The following is a 14,184-nucleotide window of genomic DNA, read 5'->3' on the forward strand; positions in this document are numbered from 1 at the left end:
TCGAAGGGTCCTGGTTCAGTGTCCGTGTCCAACGAAGAGTGTGCGGTCACCTATGTCAAAGAAGAGTCTTGGCACTGTGTACTGTCCCGAAGACCACCTCCTGAGTCCAAAATGCATGCCGGCTCTGCTTCCTGTGTAAAAACGAAGAGTCCTAGTTCGGTGTCCTGTATCCATCGACGAGTCCAGGTTCGGCGTCCTGCGTCCAACGAAGAGTCCTGTTCAGTGTCCTGTCTCCTATGGAAAGAAGAGTCCTGGCACTGTGTACTGTATTCTATGTCGACGAAGATTCCCAGACCTGTGTCCTGTGTCTAAAGAGGAAACCGAGTTCTGTGTTCTGTATCCAAGAATACTCACGGCTCTGTGTCATGTGTCCAACGAAGTGTCCTGGCTCTGTGTCCTGTGTCCAACAAAATGTCCTGGTCGGTGTCCTCTCTGCTATGTCAAAGTAGAATCTTGGCACTGTGTCCTGTCCCCAACATTACTTCCTGAGTATGAGATGCATCCCGGCTCTGCCTCCTGTGTACAACGAAGCGTCCTGGTTCGGTGTCCTGTGTCCCACGAAGAGTCCTGGTTGGTGTCCTGTCTTCTTTGTCAAAGAAGAGTCCCGGCTCTGTGTACTGCATCCTGTGTCGACTAAATTCTGAAACTGTTTCCTATGTTGAACGAAGAATCTGGCTTCTGTGTCCTGCCTCCATCGAAGGGTCCTGGTCCGGTGTCCGTGTCCAACGAAGTGTCCTGGTCAGTGTGCTGTCTCCTATGTCAAAGAAGAGCCTTGGCACTGTGTCCTGTCCCGAAATCTACATCCTGAGTCCAAGATGCATCCTGGCTCTGCTTCCTGTGTAAAAAGGAAGAGTCCTAGTTCGGTGTCCTGTGTCCATCGACGAGTCCAGGTTCGGCGTCCTGCGTCCAACGAAGAGTCCTGTTGTGTCCTGTCTCCTATGGAAAGAAGAGTCCTGGCACTGTGTACTGTATTCTATGTCGACGAAGATTCCCAAACCTGTGTCCTGTGTCTAAAGAGGGAACCGAGTTCTGTGTTCTGTATCCAAGAATACTCACGGCTCTGTGTTCTGTGTCCTACGAAGTGTCCTGGTTCAGTGTCCTGTGTCCAACGCAGAGTCTTGGTTTGGTGTCCTGTTTACAAAAAAGAGTCCTGGTCGAATTCCTGTCTCTTATGTCAAAAAAATAGTCCTTGCTCTGTGTACTGTACACTGTGTCGACAAAGATGCCCGGTTCTGTGTCCTGTGTCCAAACGGAGAATCCGGGTTCTGTGTCCTGTGTACAATGCTGAAACGAGTTTCTATCTCTGATGTCCAACGAAGAGTCCTGGTTCGGTGTCCTGCATCCATCGAAGGGTCCTGGTTCGGTGTCCTGTGTCCAACGAAGAGTCCTGGTTGGTGTCCTGTCTCCTATGTCAAAAAGAGTCCTGGCTCTCTGTACTGTATTCTATGTCAACAAAGATTCCCGGAGCTGTGTCCTGTGTCCAAAGAGGAATCCAAGTTCTGTGTCCTGAATCCAATAATACTCCTGGCTCTGTGTCCTGTGTCCAATGAAGAGATCTGTTTCTTTGTCCGATGTCCAATGAATGTGCCCGCTTCAGTGTCGTCTGTCCAACGAAGAGTCCCAGTTATCTGTCCTGTGTCCAAAGATGTGTCCTGGTTCTCTGCCATGTGACCAAGGAATACTCCCAGCTCTGTGTCCTATATGCAAGAAATCCAACGGCTCTGAGTCCTGTGTCCAAGAAAGAGTCCAGGATCTATATCCTGAGTCCAATAAAGAGTTTTGGCTCTCTGTAATGTATCCTGTGTCCAACGAAGAGTCCTGGTTCGGTGTCCGTGTCCAACAAAGAGTCCTGGTTCGGTGTGCTGTGTCCAACGAAGTGTCCTGTTTCAGTGTCCTGTGTCCAATGTAGAGTCCTGGTTTGTTGCCCTGTGTCCAACGAAGAGTCCTTGTCGAATTCCTGTCCCTTATGTCAAGAAAGGAGTCCTGGCTCTGTGTACTGTATGCTATGTGGTCAAAAATGCCCCGTTCTGTGTCCAGTATCCAAACGGAGAATCCGTGTTCAGTGCCCTGTCTCCTATGGGAAAAGGAGTCCTGGCTCTGTGTACTGTATTCTATGTTGTCGAAGATTCCCAGAGCTGTGTCCTATGACTAAAGAGCAATCCGAGTTCTGTGTCCTGTATCCAAGAATACTCCTGGGTCTGTGACCTGTGTCCAATGAAGAGATCCATTTCTGTGTCCGATGTCCAATAAAGGTTCCCGCTTCTGTGTCGTCTGCCCAACAAAGTGTCCCAGTTATGTGTCCTGTGTCCAAAGAAGAGTCCTGGTTCTCTGCCCTGTGACCAAGGAATACTCCCAGCTCTGTGCCCTGTATGCAGGAAGTCCAACACCTCTGAGTCCTGTGTCCACGAAAGAGTCCAGAATATATATCCTGAGACCAGTAAGAAGTTTTGGCTCTCTATAATGTATCCTGTGTCCAGCAAAGAGTTCTGGTTCGGTGTCCTGTGTCCAACGAAGAGTCCTGGTTCGGTGTCCTGTGTCCAACAAACTGTCCTGGTTCGGTGTCCTGTGTCCAACGTAGAGTCCTGGTTCGGTGTCCTGTGTCCCACGAAGAGTCCTGGTCGGTGTCCCGTCTTCTTTGTCAAAGAAGTGTACCGGCTCTGTGTGCTTCATCCTATGTCGACTAAATTCTGAATCTGTGTCCTATGTTGAACGAAGAATCTGGGTTCTGTGTCCTGCGTCCATCGAAGGGTCCTGGTTCAGTGTCCGTGTCCAACGAAGAGTGTGCGGTCACCTATGTCAAAGAAGAGTCTTGGCACTGTGTACTGTCCCGAAGACCACCTCCTGAGTCCAAAATGCATGCCGGCTCTGCTTCCTGTGTAAAAACGAAGAGTCCTAGTTCGGTGTCCTGTGTCCATCGACGAGTCCAGGTTCGGCGTCCTGCGTCCAACGAAGAGTCCTGTTCAGTGTCCTGTCTCCTATGGAAAGAAGAGTCCTGGCACTGTGTACTGTATTCTATGTCGACGAAGATTCCCAGACCTGTGTCCTGTGTCTAAAGAGGAAACCGAGTTCTGTGTTCTGTATCCAAGAATACTCACGGCTCTGTGTCATGTGTCCAACGAAGTGTCCTGCCTCTGTGTCCTGTGTCCAACAAAGAGTCCTGGTCGGTGTCCTCTCTGCTATGTCAAAGTAGAATCTTGTCACTGTGTCCTGTCCCCAACATTACTTCCTGAGTATGAGATGCATCCCGGCTCTGCCTCCTGTGTACAACGAAGCGTCCTGGTTCGGTGTCCTGTGTCCCACGAAGAGTCCTGGTTGGTGTCCTGTCTTCTTTGTCAAAGAAGAGTCCCGGCTCTGTGTACTGCATCCTATGTCGACTAAATTCTGTATCTGTGTCCTATGTTGAACGAAGAATCTGGGTTCTGTGTCCTGCGTCCATCAAAGGTCCTGGTTCGGTGTCCTGTGTCCAACGAAGTGTCCTGGTCAGTGTGCTGTCTCCTATGTCAAAGAAGAGCCTTGGCACTGTGTCCTGTCCCGAAATCTACATCCTGAGTCCAAGATGCATCCTGGCTCTGCTTCCTGTGTAAAAAGGAAGAGTCCTAGTTCGGTGTCCTGTGTCCATCGACGAGTCCAGGTTCGGCGTCCTGCGTCCAACGAAGAGTCCTGTTCAGTGTCCTGTCTCCTATGGAAAGAAGAGTCCTGGCACTGTGTACTGTATTCTATGTCGACGAAGATTCCCAAACCTGTGTCCTGTGTCTAAAGAGGGAACCGAGTTCTGTGTTCTGTATCCAAGAATACTCACAGCTCTGTGTCATGTGTCCAACGATGTTTCCTGCCTCTGTGTCCTGTGTCCAACAAAGAGTCCTGGTCGGTGTCCTGTCTGCTAATTCAAAGTAGAATCTTGGCACTGTGACCTGTCCCGAACATTACTTCCTGAGTCGAAGATGCATCCCGGCTCTGCCTCCCGTGTACAACGAAGAGTCCTGTTTTGGTGTCCAGTGTACAAGGATGAGTCCTGGTTCGGTGTACTGTCTCCTATCTCAAAACTGATTGTTGGCTCAGTGTACTGTATCCTATGTCAACGAAGATTCCCGGCTCTTTGTCATGTGTCCAATGAACTGTCCTGGATATGTTTCCTGCGTCCAACGAAGACTCCTGGCTCTGTTTCCTGTGTCCAACGAAGAGTCCTGTCTCTGTTTCCTGTGTCCAACGAAGAGTTCTGTCTCTGTTTCCTGTGTCCAACGAAGAGTCCTGTCTCTGCTTCTTGTGTCCAATGAAGAGTCCTGGATCGGTGTCCTGTGACCAACGTAGAGTCCTGGTTCGGCATCCTGTGTCCAACGAAGAGTCCTGGTTCGGTGCCCTGTGTCCAACGAAGTGTCCTGGTTCGGTGTCCTGTGTCCAACGTAGAGTCCTGGTTCGGTGACCTATGTCCCACGAAGAGTCCTGGTCGGTGTCCTGTCTTCTTTGTCAAAGAAGAGTCCCGGCTCTGTGTACTGCATCCTCTGTCGACTAAATTCTTTAACTGTGTCCTATGTTGAACGAAGAATCTGGGTTCTGTGTCCGTCCTCCATCGAAGGGTCCTGGTTCGGTGTCCGTGTCCAACGAAGTGTCCTGGTCAGTGTACTGACTCCTATGTCAAAGAAGAGCCTTGGCACTGTGTCCTGTCCCGAAATCTACATCCTGAGTCCAAGATGCATCCTGGCTCTGCTTCCTGTGTAATAAGGAAGAGTCCTAGTTCGGTGTCCTGTGTCCATCGACGAGTCCAGCTTCGGCGTCCTGAGTCCAATGAAGAGTCCTGTTCGGTGTCCTGTCTCCAATGGAAGAAAGAGTCCTGGCTCTGTGTACTGTATTCTATGTCGACGAAGATTCCCAGTGCTGTGTCCTGTGTCTAAAGAGGAAAACGAGATCAGTGTCCGATATCCAAGAATACTCACGGCTCTGTGTCATGTGTCCAACGAAGTGTCCTGCCTCTGTGTCCTGTGTCCAACAAAGAGTCCTGGTCGGTGTCCTGTCTGCTAATTCAAAGTAGAATCTTGGCACTGTGACCTGTCCCCAACATTACTTCCTGAGTCGAGGATGCATCCCGGCTCTGCCTCCCGTGTACAACGAAGAGTCCTGTTTCGGTGTCCAGTGTACAAGGATGAGTCCTGGTTCGGTGTACTGTCTCCTATCTCAAAACTGATTCTTGGCTCAGTGTACTGTATCCTATGTCGCCGAAGATTCCCGGCTCTGTGTCATGTGTCCAACGAACTGTCCTGGATATGTTTCCTGTGTCCAACGAAGAGTCCTGGATCGGTGTCCTGTGTCCAACGAAGAGTCCTGGTTCGGTGTCCTGCGTCCAACGAAGAGTCCTGGCTCTGTTTCCTGTGTCCAACGACGAGTCCTGTCTCTGTTTCCTGTGTCCAACGAAGAGTCCTGTCTCTGCTTCCTGTGTCCAACGAAGAGTCCTGGCTCTGTTTCCTGTGTCCAACGAAGAGTCCTGGTTCGGTGTCCTGTGACCAACGTAGAGTCCTGGTTCGGCATCCTGTGTCCAACGAAGAGTCCTGGTTCGGTGCCCTGTGTCCAACGAAGTGTCCTGGTTCGGCATCCTGTGTCCAACGTAGAGTCCTGGTTCGGTGACCTGTGTCCCACGAAGAGTCCTGGTCGGTGTCCTGTCTTCTTTGTCAAAGAAGTGTCCCGGCTCTCTGTACTGCATCCTATGTTGACTAAATTCTGAAACTGTGTCCTATGTTGAACGAAGAATCTGGGTTCTGTGTCCGGCCTCTATCGAAGGGTCCTGGTTCGGTGTCCGTGTCCAACGAAGTGTCCTGGTCAGTGTGCTGTCTCCTATGTCAAAGAAGAGCCTTGGCACTGTGTCCTGTCCCGAAATCTACATCCTGAGTCCAAGATGCATCCTGGCTCTGCTTCCTGTGTAAAAAGGAAGAGTCCTAGTTCGGTGTCCTGTGTCCATCGACGAGTCCAGCTTCGGCGTCCTGAGTCCAATGAAGAATCCTGTTCAGTGTCCTGTCTCCTATGGAAAAAAGATTCCTGGCTCTGTGTACTTTATTCTATGTCGACGAAGATTCCCAGTGCTGTGTCTTGTGTCTAAAGAGGAAGCCGAGATCAGTGTCCTTTTTCCAAGAATACGCACGGCTCTGTGTCATGTGTCCAACAAAGAGTCCTGGATCGGCGTCCTGGGTCCAACGAAGAGTCCTGTCTCTGTTTCCTATGTCCAACGACGAGTCCTGTCTCTGTTTCCTGTGTCCAACGAAGAGTCCTGTCTCTGCTTCCTGTGTCCAACGAAGAGTCCTGTCTCTGTTTCCTGTGTCCAACGAAGAGTCCTGTCTCTGCTTCCTGTGTCCAACGAAGAGTCCTGGCTCTGTTTCCTGTGTCCAACGAAGAGTCCTGGTTCGGTATCCTGTGACCAACGTAGAGTCCTGGTTCGGCATCCTGTGTCCAACGAAGAGTCCTGGTTCGGTGCCCTGTGACCAACGAAGTGTCCTGGCTCTGTTTCCTGTGTCCAACGAAGAGTCCTGGTTTGGTGTCCTACATCCCACGAAGAGTCCTGGTCGGTGTCCTGTCTTCTTTGTCAAAGAAGAGTACCGGCTCTGTGTGCTTCATCCTATGTCGACCAAATTCTGAATCTGTGCCCTATGTTGAACGAAGAATCTGGGTTCTGTGTCCTGCCTCCATCGAAGGGTCCTGGTCCGGTGTCCGCGTCCAACGAAGTGTCCTGGTCAGTGTGCTGTCTCCTATGTCAAAGAAGAGCCTTGGCACTGTGTCCTGTCCCGAAATCTACATCCTGCATCCATGATGCATCCTGGCTCTGCTTCCTGTGTAAAAAGGAAGAGTCCTAGTTCGGTGTCCTGTGTCCATCGACGAGTCCAGGTTCGGCGTCCTGCGTCCAACGAAGAGTCCTGTTCAGTGTCCTGTCTCCTATGGAAAGAAGAGTCCTGGCACTGTGTACTGTATTCTATGTCGACGAAGATTCCCAGACCTGTGTCCTGTGTCTAAAGAGGAAACCGAGTTCTGTGTTCTGTATCCAAGAATACTCACGGCTCTGTGTCATGTGTCCAACGAAGTGTCCTGCCTCTGTGTCCTGTGTCCAACAAAGAGTCCTGGTCGGTGTCCTCTCTGCTATGTCAAAGTAGAATCTTGTCACTGTGTCCTGTCCCCAACATTACTTCCTGAGTATGAGATGCATCCCGGCTCTGCCTCCTGTGTACAACGAAGCGTCCTGGTTCGGTGTCCTGTGTCCCACGAAGAGTCCTGGTTGGTGTCCTGTCTTCTTTGTCAAAGAAGAGTCCCGGCTCTGTGTACTGCATCCTATGTCGACTAAATTCTGTATCTGTGTCCTATGTTGAACGAAGAATCTGGGTTCTGTGTCCTGCGTCCATCAAAGGTCCTGGTTCGGTGTCCTGTGTCCAACGAAGTGTCCTGGTCAGTGTGCTGTCTCCTATGTCAAAGAAGAGCCTTGGCACTGTGTCCTGTCCCGAAATCTACATCCTGAGTCCAAGATGCATCCTGGCTCTGCTTCCTGTGTAAAAAGGAAGAGTCCTAGTTCGGTGTCCTGTGTCCATCGACGAGTCCAGGTTCGGCGTCCTGCGTCCAACGAAGAGTCCTGTTCAGTGTCCTGTCTCCTATGGAAAGAAGAGTCCTGGCACTGTGTACTGTATTCTATGTCGACGAAGATTCCCAAACCTGTGTCCTGTGTCTAAAGAGGGAACCGAGTTCTGTGTTCTGTATCCAAGAATACTCACAGCTCTGTGTCATGTGTCCAACGATGTTTCCTGCCTCTGTGTCCTGTGTCCAACAAAGAGTCCTGGTCGGTGTCCTGTCTGCTAATTCAAAGTAGAATCTTGGCACTGTGACCTGTCCCGAACATTACTTCCTGAGTCGAAGATGCATCCCGGCTCTGCCTCCCGTGTACAACGAAGAGTCCTGTTTTGGTGTCCAGTGTACAAGGATGAGTCCTGGTTCGGTGTACTGTCTCCTATCTCAAAACTGATTGTTGGCTCAGTGTACTGTATCCTATGTCAACGAAGATTCCCGGCTCTTTGTCATGTGTCCAATGAACTGTCCTGGATATGTTTCCTGCGTCCAACGAAGACTCCTGGCTCTGTTTCCTGTGTCCAACGAAGAGTCCTGTCTCTGTTTCCTGTGTCCAACGAAGAGTTCTGTCTCTGTTTCCTGTGTCCAACGAAGAGTCCTGTCTCTGCTTCTTGTGTCCAATGAAGAGTCCTGGATCGGTGTCCTGTGACCAACGTAGAGTCCTGGTTCGGCATCCTGTGTCCAACGAAGAGTCCTGGTTCGGTGCCCTGTGTCCAACGAAGTGTCCTGGTTCGGTGTCCTGTGTCCAACGTAGAGTCCTGGTTCGGTGACCTATGTCCCACGAAGAGTCCTGGTCGGTGTCCTGTCTTCTTTGTCAAAGAAGAGTCCCGGCTCTGTGTACTGCATCCTCTGTCGACTAAATTCTTTAACTGTGTCCTATGTTGAACGAAGAATCTGGGTTCTGTGTCCGTCCTCCATCGAAGGGTCCTGGTTCGGTGTCCGTGTCCAACGAAGTGTCCTGGTCAGTGTACTGACTCCTATGTCAAAGAAGAGCCTTGGCACTGTGTCCTGTCCCGAAATCTACATCCTGAGTCCAAGATGCATCCTGGCTCTGCTTCCTGTGTAATAAGGAAGAGTCCTAGTTCGGTGTCCTGTGTCCATCGACGAGTCCAGCTTCGGCGTCCTGAGTCCAATGAAGAGTCCTGTTCGGTGTCCTGTCTCCAATGGAAGAAAGAGTCCTGGCTCTGTGTACTGTATTCTATGTCGACGAAGATTCCCAGTGCTGTGTCCTGTGTCTAAAGAGGAAAACGAGATCAGTGTCCGATATCCAAGAATACTCACGGCTCTGTGTCATGTGTCCAACGAAGTGTCCTGCCTCTGTGTCCTGTGTCCAACAAAGAGTCCTGGTCGGTGTCCTGTCTGCTAATTCAAAGTAGAATCTTGGCACTGTGACCTGTCCCCAACATTACTTCCTGAGTCGAGGATGCATCCCGGCTCTGCCTCCCGTGTACAACGAAGAGTCCTGTTTCGGTGTCCAGTGTACAAGGATGAGTCCTGGTTCGGTGTACTGTCTCCTATCTCAAAACTGATTCTTGGCTCAGTGTACTGTATCCTATGTCGCCGAAGATTCCCGGCTCTGTGTCATGTGTCCAACGAACTGTCCTGGATATGTTTCCTGTGTCCAACGAAGAGTCCTGGATCGGTGTCCTGTGTCCAACGAAGAGTCCTGGTTCGGTGTCCTGCGTCCAACGAAGAGTCCTGGCTCTGTTTCCTGTGTCCAACGACGAGTCCTGTCTCTGTTTCCTGTGTCCAACGAAGAGTCCTGTCTCTGCTTCCTGTGTCCAACGAAGAGTCCTGGCTCTGTTTCCTGTGTCCAACGAAGAGTCCTGGTTCGGTGTCCTGTGACCAACGTAGAGTCCTGGTTCGGCATCCTGTGTCCAACGAAGAGTCCTGGTTCGGTGCCCTGTGTCCAACGAAGTGTCCTGGTTCGGCATCCTGTGTCCAACGTAGAGTCCTGGTTCGGTGACCTGTGTCCCACGAAGAGTCCTGGTCGGTGTCCTGTCTTCTTTGTCAAAGAAGTGTCCCGGCTCTCTGTACTGCATCCTATGTTGACTAAATTCTGAAACTGTGTCCTATGTTGAACGAAGAATCTGGGTTCTGTGTCCGGCCTCTATCGAAGGGTCCTGGTTCGGTGTCCGTGTCCAACGAAGTGTCCTGGTCAGTGTGCTGTCTCCTATGTCAAAGAAGAGCCTTGGCACTGTGTCCTGTCCCGAAATCTACATCCTGAGTCCAAGATGCATCCTGGCTCTGCTTCCTGTGTAAAAAGGAAGAGTCCTAGTTCGGTGTCCTGTGTCCATCGACGAGTCCAGCTTCGGCGTCCTGAGTCCAATGAAGAATCCTGTTCAGTGTCCTGTCTCCTATGGAAAAAAGATTCCTGGCTCTGTGTACTTTATTCTATGTCGACGAAGATTCCCAGTGCTGTGTCTTGTGTCTAAAGAGGAAGCCGAGATCAGTGTCCTTTTTCCAAGAATACGCACGGCTCTGTGTCATGTGTCCAACAAAGAGTCCTGGATCGGCGTCCTGGGTCCAACGAAGAGTCCTGTCTCTGTTTCCTATGTCCAACGACGAGTCCTGTCTCTGTTTCCTGTGTCCAACGAAGAGTCCTGTCTCTGCTTCCTGTGTCCAACGAAGAGTCCTGTCTCTGTTTCCTGTGTCCAACGAAGAGTCCTGTCTCTGCTTCCTGTGTCCAACGAAGAGTCCTGGCTCTGTTTCCTGTGTCCAACGAAGAGTCCTGGTTCGGTATCCTGTGACCAACGTAGAGTCCTGGTTCGGCATCCTGTGTCCAACGAAGAGTCCTGGTTCGGTGCCCTGTGACCAACGAAGTGTCCTGGCTCTGTTTCCTGTGTCCAACGAAGAGTCCTGGTTTGGTGTCCTACATCCCACGAAGAGTCCTGGTCGGTGTCCTGTCTTCTTTGTCAAAGAAGAGTACCGGCTCTGTGTGCTTCATCCTATGTCGACCAAATTCTGAATCTGTGCCCTATGTTGAACGAAGAATCTGGGTTCTGTGTCCTGCCTCCATCGAAGGGTCCTGGTCCGGTGTCCGCGTCCAACGAAGTGTCCTGGTCAGTGTGCTGTCTCCTATGTCAAAGAAGAGCCTTGGCACTGTGTCCTGTCCCGAAATCTACATCCTGCATCCATGATGCATCCTGGCTCTGCTTCCTGTGTAAAAAGGAAGAGTCCTAGTTCGGTGTCCTGTGTCCATCGACGAGTCCAGCTTCGGCGTCCTGAGTCCAACGAAGAGTACTGTTCAGTGTCCTGTCTCCTATGGTAAAAAGAGTCCTGGCTCTGTGTACTGTATTCTATGTCGACGAAGATTCCCAGTGCTGTGTCCTGTGTCTAAAGTGGAAACCGAGATCAGTGTCCTATATCCAAGAATACTCACAGCTCTATGTCATGTGTCCAACGAAGTTTCCTGCCTCTGTGTCCTGTGTCCAACAAAGAGTCCTGGTCGGTGTCCTGTCTGCTAATTCAAAGTAGAATCTTGGCACTGTGACCTGTCCCGAACATTACTTCCTGAGTCGAAGATGCATCCCGGCTCTGCCTCCCGTGTACAACGAAGAGTCCTGTTTTGGTGTCCAGTGTACAAGGATGAGTCCTGGTTCGGTGTACTGTCTCCTATCTCAAAACTGATTGTTGGCTCAGTGTACTGTATCCTATGTCAACGAAGATTCCCGGCTCTTTGTCATGTGTCCAACGAACTGTCCTGGATATGTTTCCTGCGTCCAACGAAGACTCCTGGCTCTGTTTCCTGTGTCCAACGAAGAGTCCTGTCTCTGTTTCCTGTGTCCAACGAAGAGTCCTGTCTCTGCTTCCTGTGTCCAACGAAGAGTCCTGGCTCTGTTTCCTGTGTTCAACGTCGAGTCCTGTTTCGGCATTCTGTGTCCAACGAAGAGTCCTGGTTCGGTGACCTGTGTCCAACGAAGTGTCCTGGTTCGGTGTCCTGTGTCCAACGTAGAGTCCTGGTTCGGTGTCCTGTGTCCCACGAAGAGTCCTGGTCGGTGTCCTGTCTTCTTTGTCAAAGAACAGTCCCGGCTCTGTGTACTGCATCCTATGTCGACTAAATTCTGAAACTGTGTCCTATGTTGAACGAAGAATCTGGGTTCTGTGTCCGGCCTCTATCGAAGGGTCCTGGTTCGGTGTCCGTGTCCAACGAAGTGTCCTGGTCAGTGTGCTGTCTCCTATGTCAAAGAAGAGCCTTGGCACTGTGTCCTGTCCCGAAATCTACATCCTGAGTCCAAGATGCATCCTGGCTCTGCTTCCTGTGTAAAAAGGAAGAGTCCTAGTTCGGTGTCCTGTGTCCATCGACGAGTCCAGCTTCGGCGTCCTGAGTCCAATGAAGAATCCTGTTCAGTGTCCTGTCTCCTATGGAAAAAAGATTCCTGGCTCTGTGTACTTTATTCTATGTCGACGAAGATTCCCAGTGCTGTGTCTTGTGTCTAAAGAGGAAGCCGAGATCAGTGTCCTTTTTCCAAGAATACGCACGGCTCTGTGTCATGTGTCCAACAAAGAGTCCTGGATCGGCGTCCTGGGTCCAACGAAGAGTCCTGTCTCTGTTTCCTATGTCCAACGACGAGTCCTGTCTCTGTTTCCTGTGTCCAACGAAGAGTCCTGTCTCTGCTTCCTGTGTCCAACGAAGAGTCCTGTCTCTGTTTCCTGTGTCCAACGAAGAGTCCTGTCTCTGCTTCCTGTGTCCAACGAAGAGTCCTGGCTCTGTTTCCTGTGTCCAACGAAGAGTCCTGGTTCGGTGTCCTGTGACCAACGTAGAGTCCTGGTTCGGCATCCTGTGTCCAACGAAGAGTCCTGGTTCGGTGCCCTGTGACCAACGAAGTGTCCTGGCTCTGTTTCCTGTGTCCAACGAAGAGTCCTGGTTTGGTGTCCTACATCCCACGAAGAGTCCTGGTCGGTGTCCTGTCTTCTTTGTCAAAGAAGAGTACCGGCTCTGTGTGCTTCATCCTATGTCGACCAAATTCTGAATCTGTGCCCTATGTTGAACGAAGAATCTGGGTTCTGTGTCCTGCCTCCATCGAAGGGTCCTGGTCCGGTGTCCGCGTCCAACGAAGTGTCCTGGTCAGTGTGCTGTCTCCTATGTCAAAGAAGAGCCTTGGCACTGTGTCCTGTCCCGAAATCTACATCCTGCATCCATGATGCATCCTGGCTCTGCTTCCTGTGTAAAAAGGAAGAGTCCTAGTTCGGTGTCCTGTGTCCATCGACGAGTCCAGCTTCGGCGTCCTGAGTCCAACGAAGAGTCCTGTTCAGTGTCCTGTCTCCTATGGTAAAAAGAGTCCTGGCTCTGTGTACTGTATTCTATGTTGACGAAGATTCCCAGTGCTGTGTCCTGTGTCTAAAGTGGAAACCGAGATCAGTGTCCTATATCCAAGAATACTCACAGCTCTGTGTCATGTGTCCAACGAAGTTTCCTGCCTCTGTGTCCTGTGTCCAACAAAGAGTCCTGGTCGGTGTCCTGTCTGCTAATTCAAAGTAGAATCTTGGCACTGTGACCTGTCCCGAACATTACTTCCTGAGTCGAAGATGCATCCCGGCTCTGCCTCCCGTGTACAACGAAGAGTCCTGTTTTGGTGTCCAGTGTACAAGGATGAGTCCTGGTTCGGTGTACTGTCTCCTATCTCAAAACTGATTGTTGGCTCAGTGTACTGTATCCTATGTCAACGAAGATTCCCGGCTCTTTGTCATGTGTCCAACGAACTGTCCTGGATATGTTTCCTGCGTCCAACGAAGACTCCTGGCTCTGTTTCCTGTGTCCAACGAAGAGTCCTGTCTCTGTTTCCTGTGTCCAACGAAGAGTCCTGTCTCTGCTTCCTGTGTCCAACAAAGAGTCCTGGCTCTGTTTCCTGTGTTCAACGTCGAGTCCTGTTTCGGCATTCTGTGTCCAACGAAGAGTCCTGGTTCGGTGCCCTGTGTCCAACGAAGTGTCCTGGTTCGGTGTCCTGTGTCCAACGTAGAGTCCTGGTTCGGTGTCCTGTGTCCCACGAAGAGTCCTGGTCGGTGTCCTGTCTTCTTTGTCAAAGAACAGTCCCGGCTCTGTGTACTGCATCCTATGTCGACTAAATTCTGAAACTGTGTCCTATGTTGAACGAAGAATCTGGGTTCTGTGTCCGGCCTCCATCGAAGGGTCCTGGTTCGGTGTCCATGTCCAACGAAGTGTCCTGGTCAGTGTGCTGTCACCTATGTCAAAGAAGAGCCTTGGCACTGTGTCCTGTCCCGAAATCTATATCCTGAGTCCAAGATGCATCCTGGCTCTGCTTCCTGTGTAAAAAGGAAGAGTCCTAGTTCGGTGTCCTGTGTCCATCGACGAGTCCAGCTTCGGCGTCCTGAGTCCAACGAAGAGTCCTGTTCAGTGTCCTGTCTCCTATGGAAAAAAGAGTCCTGGCTCTGTGTAGCGTATTCTATGTCGACGAAGATTCCCAGTGCTGTGTCCTATGTCTAAAGAGGAATCCGAGTTCTGTGTCCTGTATCCAAGAATACTCCTGGCTCTGTGTCCTGTGTCCAATGAAGAGATCCATTTCTGTGTCCAATGTCCAATGAGGGTTCCCGCTTCTGTGTCGTCTGTCCAACGAAGAGTCCCAGTTATGTGTCCTG

Source organism: Hypanus sabinus, chromosome 14, assembly GCF_030144855.1.
Source record: "Hypanus sabinus isolate sHypSab1 chromosome 14, sHypSab1.hap1, whole genome shotgun sequence".
Lineage (NCBI taxonomy): Eukaryota > Metazoa > Chordata > Chondrichthyes > Myliobatiformes > Dasyatidae > Hypanus > Hypanus sabinus.